The sequence below is a fragment of the Bufo bufo genome, chromosome 6 (assembly GCF_905171765.1).
Source record: "Bufo bufo chromosome 6, aBufBuf1.1, whole genome shotgun sequence".
NCBI classification, from domain to species: domain Eukaryota; kingdom Metazoa; phylum Chordata; class Amphibia; order Anura; family Bufonidae; genus Bufo; species Bufo bufo.
Window position 1 is genome coordinate 105,856,779 of NC_053394.1, and position 18,155 is coordinate 105,874,933.

The window sequence follows — 18,155 nt, forward strand, 5'->3', positions numbered from 1 at the left end:
AGTTCGGGTTTGGGTACCAAACACGCGCGATTTTTCTCACGCGAGTGCAAAACGCATTACAAGGTTTTGCACTCGCGCGGAAAAATCGCGGGTGTTCCCGCAATGCACCCGGACATTTTTCCGCAACGCCCGTGTGAAAGAGGCTTAAGTCTTGCCTTGATCAGTGATACTTCCGTAAAATATACTCAAAAATCATAATTAAAAGATAAAGAAATTTTGCATTTTTCCCCCACTATGCCAGTATGACAAAATATGAAAATGCAGCACATGTTGTGAATGGTCACCACCATCATCTCTGTGACCTACATTAGATATTTGTTTCATTTACCGAAGGCACATCAGCCTTTTCCTTGCTGCCACTGTCATCACTTTGTAAAAATAAGGTTCTGATTTGTGGAAACAAGCTGTGCTCATTTCTTTACACTTTTCATCCCCTCTACAAAAGCAGGAAGTGAACTCAAAGCTTTCCCATAACAAACGCATTATGAGGGAAATGCCAGACCAATGACTTTCCGTTCATTTCTTTATGTGTGGACCAGTGTGGAGATCAAATGTTCAACAATAACCACCAACAGCGCAAAATGAATGCAGAAGATTTCCGATGATGTTTTATATCGGTAAATTTACACAAGTTCCGGTCTATGGGTGGAAGTATTTGGTAACCTTCCTGATGTATCTACCACACAAAGAAATGTCTACTCTTTTACTTTTTCATTGTGTCAATGTAGAGCAAAGACCACACCTAAGACATTTTTCTGCAGTGACTGCATACATTTCCCGAATTTATGTGTTTCAAAGTAAAATTAGAACGATCAGGGATTCACATTTTCCAGTTGACTAATATGGATTTACCAGATAGTGAGGACATGAAGGCATGCTACAGTTTTGAAGTAAAAGGAATCTATCTGTAGCAGTCTTAAGATGGCCATACACATTATTCAAAATGGGCCATACCCGCCAAGTGTCTAATGACAGCATCTTTGTAAATGGAAGGTAGAATAGAGATCAGCTTTTATCACCAAAGGGAACTTAGTATTACATGGTGGCCAATAAAACAAATGGCCGTTCATGTAATGCATGCACGGTCTGCGTCTACCAGAATGGAAGCTTCTCCTACCAAATTTTGGCTCAAGGAGATGGGTCTCCATCATGAGACCTCTTCTTTTATGCTGTTCATATGTCCTAATAGGACATAAGGTCAGAGTTTGTCTTTATGAAACAATTTTAAAGGGAACCTGTCACCATTAAATGCAGTGCAAACTGCAAGTTAACATGTTGTAATGCAGGAGTAACTGAGCAGATTGATATATAGCTTGTGGGAAAAGATTTTGTATAATTTGTAATTTATTCATTTAATTTTCTCATTCTGAGCTCAGTAGTCATGTTAACACTCTTACAAGTGATTGACAACCTTCCCTTTAGAAGTGTGTATACAGAGGTAGTTGTCAATCACTGATAAGACTGCTTACTTGGCTACTGAGCTCAGAAAGAGCAGACATTTCAATGAATGAATTACACATTATACCAAATCATTTCCCATAAAACTATACATCATCGGCTCAGCTCCTTGTGTTCTATAGCATGCAACCTAAAGACTGTACTGCATTTTTATGGTGACAGGTTCCCTTTAACGTCAACAATCCCACCAATCTCATTAAGATCCACTCAAAATCTAATACATCTGGGCATTTCTTCGCTGCCTAATCATTTGAGAGGCTAGAGACTTGTCTCTATAAAAGGGCCCAAACCCTGAAAATTTACTTCTGGGGTTCCTGAGCTACCAGCTGCTGGCCTTTTTCTTATGTCCGGCAGATTCCCAGTTCCTCCGGTCCAACATACAGCCAGCGCCATTAGCTATATAAATATAGCACCAGAACCAACCACATAACATAAATACAGTACCAGAACCAACTTTAGTACATATATACCACACCAGATCCAAGCTCACTACACTAATACTATAGCAGAACCAAGCTCAGTACAAAGATTAATTACAGACTTAAATTAATCCCTGACATGCAAGTTTTTACCATGTGAAGCTACACCTCCCAGTACAACCTTAACAATGGTCATAGTATCCTGGGATTTGTCATTCCACAAACAAGAATGTTACCACCCGTTACATGGCCTGCAGACCATACAGTGTATAGTACTTTTCAGACATGTTCAGTGATGGAATATATATTTACACCCATTGAATCTTAGGAGACATCTAATTAGAGTCATTATCTTTATTTTCCTCTCCATCTGATCCAGACCATCATGACAACCTCTACCTGCTACAACTCCTCTCTACAGTGTTTACCTGCAAGATGTCTTCTGCTTCCCACTTTTGCAACACAACAGTGTACCCCTGAATAAAATATTCCCCTACACTCTGCCTCTGAATAAAAAAACTAATATCCTACATACGTGCCAGCTGTATAAAAAATGTCCAACAATGGGCCTGCTGAAAAAAGAAAAAATGTTACACAATATGCCCCTGAATAAAAACATGCCCCAAAATGTACTTCATGAATAAAATCAATTGTCCACATTTTGTCTCCTGAAAAAAATGTCTAACAATGTACTAAATAAAAATATTAAAAATATGCCCCATAATGTGCCCCTGAATAAAATTATGACACACAATAATAAAATTCTGCCCCACATTGTGCCACTGAATACACATAAGCCTAAGATTTTTGTGTTTTCTATACATTATTCTCAAGATATTCTACTAGAATGTGAATTGCTGGTTGTTCATATATCTAATGCATTGAGCACTGGGTGATGCCATATGACTTCATAGGTCACTGATGTATCTTAAAAGTCTTGTTCCCACATGTCTGATTTTCACCAGGAAAATTGCCTATTGCGGTAGTAATCTCCTGAGGACATGCAGCTGGCAGAACAGCGGTACATTTTTGCCTTTGGTCAATAAATAGATATTTCTTTGAAGTGAAACGAGCGCATAAACAACATAAAACTACATAAACTACATATAAAAACAAGGAATATTTCCGTAACCTAGAGAAGAAGTCATAACCTTTGTAGTTACGTAAGCAGCATTAACTTGCCCGGTTCATTATCCAGCTCACTTACTATAAGGTATCTTGATGCTCCTACCTACGCTTATCTAAGCAGAACACTACATCGGAGAGATGAGGCTAATACTCTGGACACTTTCCATCTTCATGTGCTGCTGAAACTGCAGCATTAACTGATAAATTATTAGCCACGTGATAGTTCACTGTATGATTTACCAGTGAACGTCAAGCTACTGTAAATTTCTCATGGGATATGAGACAAATTATAACAAAACAAATGCTAAGCAAATTGTAACTACTGTTAAATGTCAAGTGGTTGCTTAGGTTAAAGCGATATTCCCATCTCATAAAGTGATGGCATATTGCTAGAATAAACCATCATTTTATGATTGGTGAGGGTCCAATTTCTGAGGCCCACACTGAACCTGAGAATAAAGGGGCTGTAGCGCAATGCCTAGGCCACGAACTGTGAAGGGAACTGCAACGCTGCTCCAGTCAAATGAATAGTAGTACAAACTTCAGTTCCTTGCACAGCTGTGCGGCTAAGAGCGCTGCTCTGCAGTGAAGACTTAGAAGGGGATTAATATGTGCGGCTGCCTTATCATTGTCATAATCATTGGGGTCCCATCAACTCAATCATGTAAAGAATTTAGTGAAATTCAAGGGGTATTTCTTTCTGAGACAATGGGGGTATATATCGCTAGGACATGCCCCCATTGTCTAATAGGTGCGGGTCCCACCTCTGGGACCCGCACCTACACCGAAAACAGAATGGGGAAGGTGGTGGCCGGAGGACCCCGGGTGTCACCGGGTCCGGCCGCCACCAAACGTTCGCCCCATAGTACTGAATAATAGTGCACTGCGCTTGCGCGGCCACCGCTCCCATTCAGCGCTCGGCTGTTTTCGGCAGCCCCATAGAAATGAATGGAGGACAGCTGCGCATGTGCAGTGCGGCCTCCACAACTTTTGAGCCTCCGTTCTCAGTGTAGGTGCACCTATGAGACAATGGGGGCATATCCTAGCAATATGCCCCCATTGTCTTAGATAGGAAAACCCCTTTAACCTTCTACAAGCAGAGATGATCAGGGACCTGCATCCACGCAGGTACCACCAATATATCGTAGTCTATAGTCTTGAGCAGAGAGAATATTGTGAGCGTGGAGCTCCACTTAAGGCTCAGAAACATGATTTATTTATCTAGTCAAATACGATGTCCTAGTGATATCTGGCTGTCTGGTTTCTATGAAAGAGCATTTCCCTTAATGGTAGCAACATTTTCAGTCTTTAGATTTAAAACTTCCTAAAAGGAAAAATATAGGTAAAAATGTAACATATTGGACAGGACACTGGGTTGCATTGATGAGAAGTTATAAATCTGAAGATAGTTTTAAGCGTCTGGTGACCATTTTTAATCATGACTGACAAGTTTCAAATTGGGGATGTGTTTCATTTGTCAAAAATGTGTCTCATGAGAGGGTCACTTATTTCCAGATACGGCACCATATACTTGAATGGGGCTGAGCTGCAATACCAGACACATCTCATGGACAAGATTGGCTGCTTTATACAGGCTGACTCAGCAAGCAATTATTGGGAACAAACCTTTTTTTCCCAATATTTGTCTCCTCATTAGAGGGGACAAGCTTTCGCTACAGTGATCGCTCACTCCCATGAAGATTCATTGTTTATGGGCAGCAGATCCCTGTTTACGTCGCACAATTTGATGCCCAGAAACAATGAATTTGATGTCCGCACCAACGAAGCTTTCATCGGATAAACAAGCGTTTGCTGAATCATCGGGTGATAGGTGACAATTTTGCACATGGTAGCCATTGGGAATGGGCATTCATAGGAACGCTCCTTCCCAGTGATTGCCCCGATGATTGCCCTGAGTAAAAGGGCCTTTAGGCAGTTCCTTTTATTTTTTAGGATGTGTATGAGGGCTTTCAAGACACTATTGGGCTCCTCTCTGACAGGCACTTCTATTATGTGTCTCCCTCCCTTCTAGCATGTGATAAGAGGCACCATATCTGTCAACTACCAGCCCTTGTCTTTCCTACCTAATAAATTACTATTTCCCCCATGGTAACTTTTGTTATGTATTATATGATCTTATATAATTCATGTATGCCTCACAAAACATACATGGAAATATTTACATGCAACTGACACATATGTTTCAGCCAAGAACCCCAAAACAGCTGTCTATAAGTGGGTCTATCTTCTTCATGGATGGGACTCTGGCTTGCCTAAAATCTCTTGTCATATTTCAAGGCTCTTAAAGGGTTAGATGTATGTATAGGGACTCGCTTTAGAGAGACAGTTTTCTTCCTTCTGGAGGAGAGCTAATACTTATTCCCAAGGATCATTGTGTGTAAGACTCCCGATGTCAGCTAGAGATCTCCACAAGGTAAAAAAGTACAGCTGAGAGCCAAGCCAAAGGTTCACAAAGCTCAGTTTCTATTGCTCTGCATGCAAAAAACATACTGATCCACCCTATGAAACTGTCCTGGTGTTTGTGTGTGAGAGATGTCGAAATTATATACTGGGGGAACCGAATGTCTTAGGCCTCTTTCACACGACAGTATGTCTTTTTCAGTGTTTTGCGGTCCGTTTTAAACGGATCTGTTGTTCCGTTTTGTGTTTCCGTTCCGTTTTTCCGTTCCGTTTTTCCGTATGCCATATACAGTATACAGTAATTTCATAGAAAAAATTGGGCTGGGCATAACATTTTCAATAGATGGTTCCGCAAAAAATGGAACGGATACGGAAGACATACGGATGCATTTCCGTTTTTTTGCGGACCCATTGACTTGAATGGAGCCACGGAACGTGATTTGCGGGCAATAATAGGACATGTTCTATCTTTTAACGGAACGGAAAAACGGAAACGGAATGCATACAGAGTACATTCAGTTTTTTTTGCGGAACCATTGAAATGAATGGTTCCGTATACGGACCGTATATGGAACGCAAAAAACGGCCCGCAAAACAGAAAAAAAAACGGTCGTGTGAAAGAGGCCTAATGTGAATGTTAACAATCTCTACAGCTCCGCGGAGTATGATAACACCATTAGGGTCCATTCACACGTCCGTAGTGTATTGCGGATCCGCAATACACCAGGCCGGCACCCCCATAGAACTGCCTATTCTTGTCCGCAATTGTGGACAAGAATAGAATATGTTCTATTTTTTTCGGGAGCCGCGCTCCGGAAATGCGGATGCAGACAGCACACTGTGTGCTGTCCACATCTCTTCCGGCCCCATAGAGAATAAATGGGTCCAGGTTTGTTCCGCAACGTTACGTAACGGATCCGGAGCCATTCTACGGACGTGTGAATGGACCCTTATATGATATCATACACAACTATTCGATGTTTAGACTAGTAGTGAAGACCTTTATGGGATAATAGCTGCTAGACTGGTGGGAAGGGCACAAGTCCTTCACTTCTCTGTTATATTTTTACGGTGACTGGATCAGCAGGTTGTGTGGAATTTGAGTTATGGTCTTTTGTATATATTATTTTTCCGCATCACTAAACCACAAAGAAATAAGCAAATATACCCTGTACAGTGGATTTATTTAACCATTGTTCTACAACGTCTGCAAATGTCAGGTGTTTTCTGTCGTTACAATTGGAGTACTTTCTATATCTATCTATGATAAATGACCTGAACCTTTGAAAAATGAACCTTCTGCTAACTTCATTCAAAGCATTCCCAACAACTGTCTAATGTCACCTGAAAATTGATTTCCTTCAAAAAACAAAGGTGACGTAAAGATGAACCAAAATTCCCCTTAAAATCCACAAACCTGCGTAGAGCCCAATTCCCTGAGGAATGCGCAAGGCATTGTCTATTTGGTGAACTTCTTATAATAACATCCTAGTGATCAGAAATAGAGTCCGCAGCTGGGAACAACTTCACAGCATGGTTTTCCTTCTCTTGATCTTAGCTTCCTCTACTATGAGGCACAGGATGTGCTAGAAAATCTTGATCTTACAATCTTTTAGCTGGAAACATCTGACCAGATGAGAGACAATTCACCACATAGTCTTCCAGTTTCATGTTTACTGAATAATGTTGAAACGTGCAGCAATTACAATAATTCTTAGGCTGAATTCACACTTCATTTTATTGTGAACCAAATCCAGGTGCGGATCAAAAACACAGAACAGGTACAAATCTTTCCATTATACCTGATCTCTGAGAAGGCTTTACTACTGGGTTTGGCTCACAATAAGGGTCCATTCACACGTCCGCAATTTCGTTCCGCATTTTGCAGAACGGAATTGCGGACCCATTCATTTCTATGGGACCTGGAATTGCGGATCCGCACTTCCGGGTCCGCAATTCCGATCCCGAAAAATATAGAACATGTCCTATTCTTGTCCGCATTTGCGGACAAGAATAGGCATTTTCTATTAAGTGCCGGCGATGTGCGGACCGCAAAATGCGGAACGCACATCGCCGATGTCCGTGTTTTGCGGATCCACACACATGGACGTGTGAATGTAGCAACTGATGGAAATAACTGACCAAATACCTCGCCTTAACTTGGCCTTAAAGGGTTTCTGTCACCAGAATTAACTCTATTAAACTAGCTGACATTAGCGATGTGCTAATGTCAGCTGAACCTAACTAGCCTAGTCGTACTTTTATCTATGCCCCCTTTACGCCAGAAATCTAACGTTTATAATACGCTAATTAGCCTCTAGGAGCGGGGGGGGGGGGCATTGTTCCTGCTCCGTTCTCCCACCTTTGTCGCCTCCCTCCAAGTCCTGATTGACAGGACCAGGCAGCGCTCGCATCTGTCTGCCAGCCCTGTGCTCTGGTGAAATCTCTCGCCGTTCAGCATTCGGCACAAGCGCGGTGATGGAAAGACGCTCGCAGGCTGCCAGCTTCCTCACCGCGCCTGCGCCAAATACTGAACGACGCGAGATTTCACCAGAGCACAGGGCTGGCGACAAAGGTGGGAGAACGGAGCCTCTAGGAGCAGGAACAACGCCCCCCCTGCTTCTAGAGGCTAATTGGCATATTATAAAAGTTAGATTTCTGGCGTAACGGGGGCATAGATAAAAGTACGACTAGGCTAGTTAGGTTCAGCTGACATTAGCACATCGCTAATGTCAGCTAGCTTAATAGGGTTAATTCTGGTGACATAAACCCTTTAATTGAACATATCCAAAGATACTTTAATCGGTAGTGGTTACATATCAAACAACCTCTGTGTATACATTTTACACAGGGCTGGAGTGGGAACTTAATGCAGCCCTGGGGAAAAAACTTAAATGTTGTAGGAGCGTCCAAACGGACTAAAGACAGAGCAACACATGTAGGCCGGGACAACAGAAGTATGTGGGGCCAGCAATACTATAGTGCAGAACAAAATACCGCCCCAACAGAACCAAATACCACAATGCCACACAATATACCGCCCCAACAGAACCAAATACCACAGTGCAGCACAAAATACCGCCCCAGCATACCCAATACCACAGTGCAGCATAAAATATCTCCCCAGCAGACCCAGTACCACAATGCACTACAAATTACTGACATCCATGTCACAGTATGAAACTGTATCATAGTCCTGAGGATGGCAATACAGTTGAATTCAGGACCCCTGCCAATCAGCTGTTTGAGAAAACAGTGGTACTCCTGTGAGCGCTGCAGATTTCTCTTTGCTTTTCCTAGGCCAAGTGACGACACGTTCACCAGTCACGTGGCCTAGGTGCAGCTCAGCCCCATTCAAGTGAATAGGGCTGAGTGCAATACCAAGCACAGCTGCTATACAATGTACGGCGCTGTGCTAGGGAAGCTGCGAGAAGGCAGCAGCGCTCACAAGCGTGCTAGTGCCTTCTCAAAACAGTTGATTGGCGGGGGTCCTGGGTGTTGGACCCCACTGATCAGATACTGATGCCCTATCCAGAGGCTATGTCATTTCCTCTATTGTACCCAGTGATCATGTGATCACCGGGTGTCTTGAACAGAGCTGCTGGGTCTTAGCACACTCCGATCAGCTCTCACAGTGTCCTTACAGAGGGCTATTTTCCCCTGTAACTGGAGCTTCTTTGAATATGTCACAGTGTCTCCAAGAGGTCTTTTAATGACCTATTGGAGGACACATTATGTTGCAAACATATTTAAAAAATAAGTAAAATGTATAAGAAAAGACAAATAGAATAAAAAAGCCCACATCAACTGAACCAGTGGCTAGAGTCGCCCCATGCACCAAAAACTGTACATATTATATATCAAAATGACCAATGCTAAAATGGGAAACCCATTTTAATAATTTATTTTGGGGTCAGTTTGTATATTTTTTAAAATAAGGAGCTATAGTTTGAAAAAAAAAAGAACTTTTTTTTTTTACATTCTTTGCTGTTTTCCCCAAATGAAACTAAAAACATATCAATGTCAGACCCCCGCCGATCAGATATTGATGACCTATTCTAAGGATAGGTCATCACTATACACTGCCTGCATAATCTCTTTAAGGCCCTTTCAGGCCTGGTCATTAAAGGGTAAATCTTCTAATATTCAGGGTCTTTTCATGCTCCAGCTGCTTACTTTATTTTTTTGTATCCTAGAATGCATATTATATATAGATATTGCACAATGGATTGAATAGAGCTACAATGTAAAGCTACAATGCACCCGTTATGTTTGACATAATGCTGTAATGCCGCTTTAGTCTTCTTGCTGAAATAACAGTACTCTGGCCGTTTCCTACGCAGGAAATGATGGTTTTAAGTGAATATGAGTTCCAGCAGATAAAGATGTGAAAATAAAAACAGTCAGTCTTATAATGTTCCCCATGCCTTTGTTTTTACTGACCCAGACAACAGCCTAAGGCAAGGCCAATACTTCTATTCAATTTCCAATAAAGGATGAGTTATTACATTCTGGGGAATCTCTAGGATATGTTGTTTTAAGTGTAATTACTATTTTGTTGAAAATCTTAGTTTGTAGCAATGCTATACTCTGATCCACCATAACATTAAAGGGGGTTATCCTATGAATAATGTAAAAAATGAAAATCATACATAATCTAGTACATGACAACCTGTTTCTAGTAAAGCTACAACCAGCCCTGTACCACACATGGATCCAGAAATCTCCCCATTCATTGCTCCAAATGTTCTGCTAGATTGATTTCCTGCTGTCAGCTTAGGGGGCGTGTCCTTTCTCAGAGGGTATATTCTTTCTGCTGCAGCTGGTGGCAGTTGAAAGATGGAACTGAGCATGTGCATCTCAGTGAGCAGGACAGAGAAATTGGAAAAAGAGCAAACAGCAGGTGGCGCCATACAGATAGATTTCATTGAATAACTCAGTAGCTATAATATATTTTTAATTACATGCAATTAGAAAAGTGTTCAGATCCAGGTTCTGGTTTCAAAACTATGGAATATTTTTTGTGCGGCCATCCCTTTTATACTGTGTAGATCCCCCTCCTTCCTCCAAAGCAGCTCTGACTCAAAGCTTGGACTTTACGTGACCTTGGAAGGCGTCCTGTGGTATATAGCAGTAGATCCTTTAAAAAGGATCCATCATCCCCTCCAGACATGACTGCTTGCATCCCCATGTAATAACAATTCTGGAGCATCTTTTCATTTAACTATGTTGAGCCAATCCTATATTATTCCTACTAGAAGTTATGAATGAGTTATCAGAAGTCTGCAATAAAGGAGGAATGGCACAACATAGAGACATAAAATTAGAGGCTCCAGAATTGTTATTACATGGGGAATGCAAGTAGTTACTAACACAGATATGGTGACAGGTCCCCTCTATGAGGTGGGTCCTCCATGGATCTGACTTGTTTTCCAACCAATCCCACAGATGCTCAATTGGATTGAGATCTTGAGAATTTGGAGGTCAAACTAACACCCTGAACTCTGTCACCCTGCTGAATGAAGCCGCTGCCATCAAGGATTATTTGGTCTGCAACAATGTATTGGTAGAGGGTGCATGTCACGTAACATTTCGGCTTTCCCATACTGCATTGTGGTGCCATCGCACCTCCAGGTAAGCAATACACACTTGCCCAGCGGTATGTGATTCATCAGACTACAGAACCTTTTTCCATTGCTACATGGTACAGTTATGAGGCTCTTCAGCCCAATGTAGGCGAATCCAGCAGTGGACAGAAGCCACCATGGGCTCTCTGACTGGTCGCCCCATGCACAATAACCTGTGCGCAACGTGTTCTGACACTTTTCTACCACAGCCAGAATTAAAGGGGTTTTCTGAGACTCTGATATTAATGACCTATCCTGAGGATAGGTCATCAATATCAGATTGGCGGAGGTCCGGCACCCCAGCCATGCTGTGGCAAGTCCTGTGTCCTTCTCGCAGCTGTGCCATCCATTGGTTAGTGCCTGTGCTTGGCATTGAAGCTCAGCCCCAATCACTAGAATGGGACTGAGCTGCCCTTAGGCCACATGACCAATGAATGTGACATCACTGGCCAAGGAAGAGGCCTAGATGCTAACCGGAGCGCCACCATCTCTTCAGACAGCTGATTGGCAGGGGCGCTAGGAGTTTTAAAGTTGGGTGCTGGGAGTTTTTATATTGCATAAGGCAGATTTCTTGCTCTGAAAGGTTGATGTGTGACCTGCTAGGAGTAATCTCATTGCGGAACAGAGTAAACACATCGTCCAATCCTTTAATACAGTTGAATTTTCATTTCAGTGTTTACAATGTTCCGGCGAGATTGATGTCCTTTTAAATGAATGTTTAACAAAGCGCAATATCTCCGATCGCAGTTTTCTTTTTCTTCTGGAGATAAATGACATGATTGCTTTTAAAGCCCGGCGATGATACACGTTGAACAGAAAACAACAATCTGTCAGCGCAGAGGATAAACCTGAGCTTCTGAAGTATAGAAGTAACGGGAGCTGGATCGCAGCCAGGCCGCTTATAATGCCTCGCTCAACAAAGATGCCTTTATTGGCTGGAAACATAAATAATCTAATCAATGTAGAACCTGTGCTGAAAAATGTAGCTTGTTGTACCATGCAAATGTTACAAGGCTGGACAAAGGAAATGCTTTCTTCATGGGCTGCATGGACAATCATCTTTAAGTATTATATAATGGGTGTTCTGTGTCCTATGTCCAGCTTGTCTGTCATGTGTGGCCTCCAATGACTGCTAATTAAGGGGCCACGTACAGAGCTGGAATGCCTCATAACCATTAGCTAAGAACAGTTGGGCCTAAGGAACAATGATGTGTACAGCCTAATAATTACAAGGTACAGTCAATATACAAGGAACCAAGACCCATTTTTTGCTGCTTAATCCTTTTGGCTCTACAAAGCTATGCCACTGATCAGTGACAGCAAACATCCATTCTCTTATAGCATGCATGGGTAAATATTTATTTAAGGGATTCTTTATAATATCATGTCCATTGGTATTTTAGTGGAATCTGCAATGCAAAACTGCTGACAGCACTACACAAGAGCTAGTAAGAAGAGTACAGACTTACATTTTGTGGAGATTGTATCAGGAGTAGTGTGAATATGAACTTTTATTCTGCCAGATTCTGCTTCTCAAAAGACCTAGAGGAGGAGCTTCACAGTGAAGTGCAGTCTGCATTGAGCTGCTTCACAGCCCCTCCCCTCTGCTCTGAGTGACAGGCCTAGAACCCAACCGGGAGACCACTACGGATCACTCAGAGCAGAGGGGAGGGGCTGTAAAGCAGCTTAATACAGAAAGCATTTCACAGTGAAGTGCCACCGTCTGAGCGCTTGCAGAAACAGAATCTGGCAGAATAAAAGTTAATATTCATACTACTCCTGATAATAAAAACTCTCTTTAAAAGTGTTTTCCAGGATGCGGTGTGCTCTCCTTCACTGTAGGCGGCCCCATTCTGGAGATAGGAATAAAGTGAAGGAGAACACACCGAACATGCACAGTGCACCCTCGATTCACTGCTAATGTAGTTCCAAAAATAGCCGAGCGAGCGCACTCAGCTATTTTTGTAAATTCCATAGAGGTGAAAGGAGAGCACTCCAGTCATTCATGGCCACTATTTAATTCACCTCAATGGGACTGCCAGTAATAACCGAGCCAGCATTTGGCTATTTTCAGAACTCCCTTATTGGTGAATGGAGGGTGGCGGCGCATGCATGGCTGCTCTACCTTAACTTCAGGGGGTCTAGTCTGGAGGCAGGAGCTGGTTCAAGAGTCGACACCTATTTGACATTGATGGCATATCCTAGCGATATGCCATAAGTCTCTGAGATGGGAATAACCCTTTAAGGTTTTAGTGGCACAGTATGTGATCATTCCTTGTGTATATAGGTCTGTGATAGTCATACAAAAAATATGCTTAGTAAAGGGCCTGTTATAGAGTATTGATGTGATAAGAGATGGGATCTTTTTTGGGACTCACAGGTTTTAGTTAGACTCCATCATACTACCTTTCCCTATCAGCTGAGAAAGCTCCCATTATACCCACAGAGGCCATAAGATAAGATTAAGATATTCAGGTCGTATATACCGTACATCAGTGATACTGTTTTTCTACTGTCTGAAAAAGTGCAATAGACTGCTATTCCGTACATAGGCATCCATTAAAAAGTAGCGCATGGTATACTTTTTAACATTCGCTAACAATCGCCAGTCCCTTTTCCTTTGCTACCTTTAATAAATAGATATAATACATGTGCATGCAAAATTACCTTAAAGGGAACCTGTCACCATGAAAGTGCAGTGCAATCTTCAGGCAGCATGTTATAGAGCAGGAGGAGCTGAGCAGACTGATATATAGTTTTAAAGAAAGATTCAGTATTGCTCTTACTTCAGTATTGCTCTTAAAATATTTATTTAAATCTCTCCTTATTCTGGGTTTAGGAGTCATGTCGTCCTGTTGACAGCTAACTCTGTATACCTCTACACACAAAGGTAGTTGTCAATAACTGGTTAGGACTGCCCACATGACTCCTAAGATTTAAATGTATATTTTTACAAGTTACACTGAATTGTTTCCTATAAAACTATATATAAATCTGTTCAGTTCATCCAGTGCCAAAACATGCTGCCTGAAGATCGGACTGCATTTTCATGGTGATAGGTTCCCTTTAAAGAGTATGTACACCTTTGCGGGCATTTTTTTTTTAGGATAGCATTTTTACTCATTTTGGGCTTAAAATCGTTTTTTCAAGTGTCAGAACACAGTAAAACACAGTACATGCTACTAGAGAATCTCAATGCTGTACAGAGAAAGGAGCTCAACATTTTTAATAAAAGGCTAATTGAAAAAAATATTTTTATCGAAAAATGAGTACAATGCAATAATAATGAAAAAAATACCCTTGAAGGTGTCCATAGCCTTTAGGTACAATTAAATCACATACAAGGTCTACTATTTTGAGTCATAAATGCCTTTGTAAAAGTCTACATTGACTGATATTAAGGAGCTTACATACCAGCAAGGCAGACCTTGCAACTGCAATGGGGACACTGAAGAGAGGGCTGAGGATTGTTAGTTCCATTCCCTGCTATCTATTTGGTTGTAATAACCTCTAGGTGGAAAATTACCATAATTAACCATAATAAAGGGCCCATACTAACCCCCCCCCCCCCCTCTCTTCTATGTAAACCACTGTTGATGTTGTATATAGAATAAAATCTTATTCCTCTTTGTTATCAATTGTTTTAGGATAAGTGAATTTTCTTGCACTTGCTTTATTAATGAGTTATATCAAAAGACTTGTCCTTTGTAGTTTAGTACAACATTGGCTTTCATACAGCAAACAGGCATTGAGTAACAGGTTTAGTTGGGCAGTAAAATAACCTCCGTTAACCACAAAGTTCCTCCACATTTTAGTGGTTTGGATACTATACTTACTTGGGCAGTTCAAATATTTTCCTTTGTGAAAAATTCAGATCTCCAGAACACACATATTCAATAGCACCACCTGTCAATGATCAACTATATCAGCTGCTAAGTTGTTGGCCAACCCCTCCCTGCTACCAGAAATATCTGAGAAATGTTCTTTGCTTCTTTCAGAATTAGGCCTATTGCACACGACCGTATGGCTTTTTCAGTGTTTTGCGGTCCGTTTTTCACGGATCCGTTGTTACGTTTTTTGTTTCCGTTGTGTTTCCGTTTCTGTTCCGTTTTTCCGTTCCGTTTTTCCGTATGGCATATACAGTATACAGTAATTACATAGATAAAATTGGGCTGGGCATAACATTTTCAATAGACGGTTCAGCAAAAAACGGAACGGAAACGGAAGACATACGGATGCATTTCCGTATGTGTTCCGTTTTTTTGCGGACCCATTGACTTGAATGGAGCCACGGACCGTGATTTGCGGGCAATAATAGGACATGTTCTATGTTAAAACGGAACGGAAATACGGAAACGGAATGCATACGGAGTACATTCCGTTTTTTTTGCGGAACCATTGAAATGAATGGTTCCGTATACGGACCGTAAAAAACGTCCAGTAAACGGGGAAAAAAAACGTCCGTGTGCAGGAGGCCTTAGACAAAGGATATTGCTCTGGGGGAACTTTATTCTCCTAAAGTGGCAATTTATATTTCATTTTTTACAAAGCTTTGTGCTGTGTAGTAAATACCTTTTAAAGGGGTTGGCTCGTCTTACACATTGATGGCATATTGCTAGGATATACCATCAAGTCTGTTGTGGAAATTGTATTAGGATGTGATTCTAATATATTGTGTATTGTCATCATGTCTCTCAGTGTCAGGGTAAACCATTGGAGTGGATATGTTCCCGTGTATGTCCTGTCAAAGCTGCTGGGCGCAGAGGTCTCCATCGGCGAATGGTCCATGTGCTAATCACTGGGCTGTGGGCCTGGGGGGACTGATGTGTTCAGCAGAGCAGTGTTTTGTTGGCTGATGTATGGACGCTGGCTAGGGCCCCCGCGCAAGACGCAGATTTATTGGCTTGGCGTGGAAGCATTTGTTAAGAGAACAATATATGAAAGGAACGTGCGTTTGTTGTCTCTAGTGCGCCTGATCAGCCGCTGGAGATAGTGACGTTGTCCTATAAATAAACATGTATAAGGATCATAGTAACTTTATCTGGCATTGATCACTGAGCAAGGCTGGATAAAGTTAACTCCAGTGGTTATAGGATACATGTGTTTGTTAGCTGGCTATGTTATTCTAAATGATGGTGTCTTGTCTTCCTATGTCATCACTTCCTGTATGTCATCACTTCCTGCATCCTTGTTACATGAAGTAAGTGGTCGGGTGATGGGCCAGCCCCTTTTCTATTGTTACACCTTTTGTGAGTAAACAATAAAAGTGTACAGACTGGGCGGGAGCAGGGGAGTTGCTCAGCAGAACTGGACATGAAAACACCTTTGTCTGACTGCGGTTGAGAGATTTGCCTGTCCTTACACAAAGTATGATGAGAGCGGATTTCTACTATTAATATTTCTACAACAAGTCCCACCTCTAGAACCTGCTCCTCTCTCTAGACTGGGGCCGCTATAGTGGAAGAGAGCATGCTGCGCATTGTGCTCTCCATTCATCACTATGGGAGCTATCTGAAATTGATGCCATATCCGAGCAATATACCATCAGTTTATGAGATGACCCAACCCCTTTAACTGCAAATGTGCAATGACAGACAATGTATCAGAACTAGAGCAGTCAAGGCTTCATTCACATCTCTGTTAGGATAGTCTGTTGTGGCAGAGGATATGATGTGAACCAAGCCTATGGTGCATTTGCAGGATATTTGCATCACTGATCGCATTACAGATTGAACTTTTTTGGTGTATCTCCTTCCACCAAACCATAACCTTAGGGCCTTTTACATGGGCTGAGGATCAGGCCAATTATTGGGAATTAGTTATCCTACAAACGCTCTTTCTTGATAACTGGCCCGTGTAAAAATTCCAATGATCACGCAAACAAATGAGCAAAATCGAGCTGAATCTTTCATGCGGTACTCGGTTTGTCAGTAGCACATTGCCCCTGTGTAAGGTATTGTTCTCCCCCCTTTTATTTTGCATCAAGTTTGCATCAAGTTATGTGAATGGCACTTTAAACGAGCACCAAATGACTTGTATATGGTTGATAGTTATTCATTTATTGACCAGGGTCAGTCCATGTAAGAGGCATATTGGTTATCCTGTAAGGCTATGAAGGTCCTCAGATGAACAAAAATTATGCTTGTAAGACATCTATAAGGCTTCATGTACAAGATTATCCATGTTGTACATGCATGTAAAACAGAATCCATAGAGATACCAATAGGCACAGACTGTACCTCCAATTTTATACACAATTTCACGTGTTCCTCCAATTTCATACAACTTTCATACAAAGTCTTCTACGTTCCATTTCATGCCATCAGTATTCTCCCATGGAATCATTATTTATAGAGGGGAATATAGTATCTCGTTGATAAACCAACAAGTGCTATAAGCTAGTCATACACTTTAAATACAAGTAGGCTAATGGTTGAACAAACAATCATCTGGCCATACACATTTTAGTCAATATTGGCCACTACAGTTGTTCAAATTGACCATACCTGTTCAATGAAACCAGTGACAGACAAAACATCTTTCTGGGAACTTTCCTTCAAAGAAATATCTTTTGTCCACAAACCATCTTTCTTATAAGGAAAGATCTTTTGTCTGAATATTGGACTAAAATGTTGTCATTGGTCGGCTAAAATAGTCGTTCATTGTTAAACTAGACCCAATAAGCAACTGTTTTGGTTGAAATTGCCAGTTTTTATCAACTTTAGACTATGTGTGAGGGTACCTATATGTGGTGGCTATGGCTTTGTTATAAAGAACTGTAGGGGCTCTGTATACTGCTGTAAAATTATCCATACACTTTAGATTGATGTCGACTGAACCTGTCGATTTCAGCAGGACTGGCCTAATATTTATGGCGTTATCCTGACTATCTACACATATGGCGAAGCATGCCAGTGTATGGGTGTATCAGGAGGAATAGTTGTCAACTGAACAAGTATTCGGCCAATAGCTATTTAAAGTGTATGAGTCTAAAGGGGTTGTCCAACTTTTTGGAGATTTTGCTAGCAGTGTGCTCTACCTGTTGAAAATAATTAAGCTAACTTGCTCTCCACTACTCTGTTTCATTTCCCTTCAGCGGGCT

The 18,155-nt window shown here is 41.5% G+C and overlaps 1 protein-coding gene across 1 annotated transcript in view; it reads right to left on the reverse strand.

Annotated features, from left to right (window-relative positions):
- The window catches only part of LOC121004001, a 49,014-nt gene that overhangs the window by 19,249 nt on the left and 11,610 nt on the right, over nt 1–18,155 (reverse strand). The window lies entirely within an intron of this gene.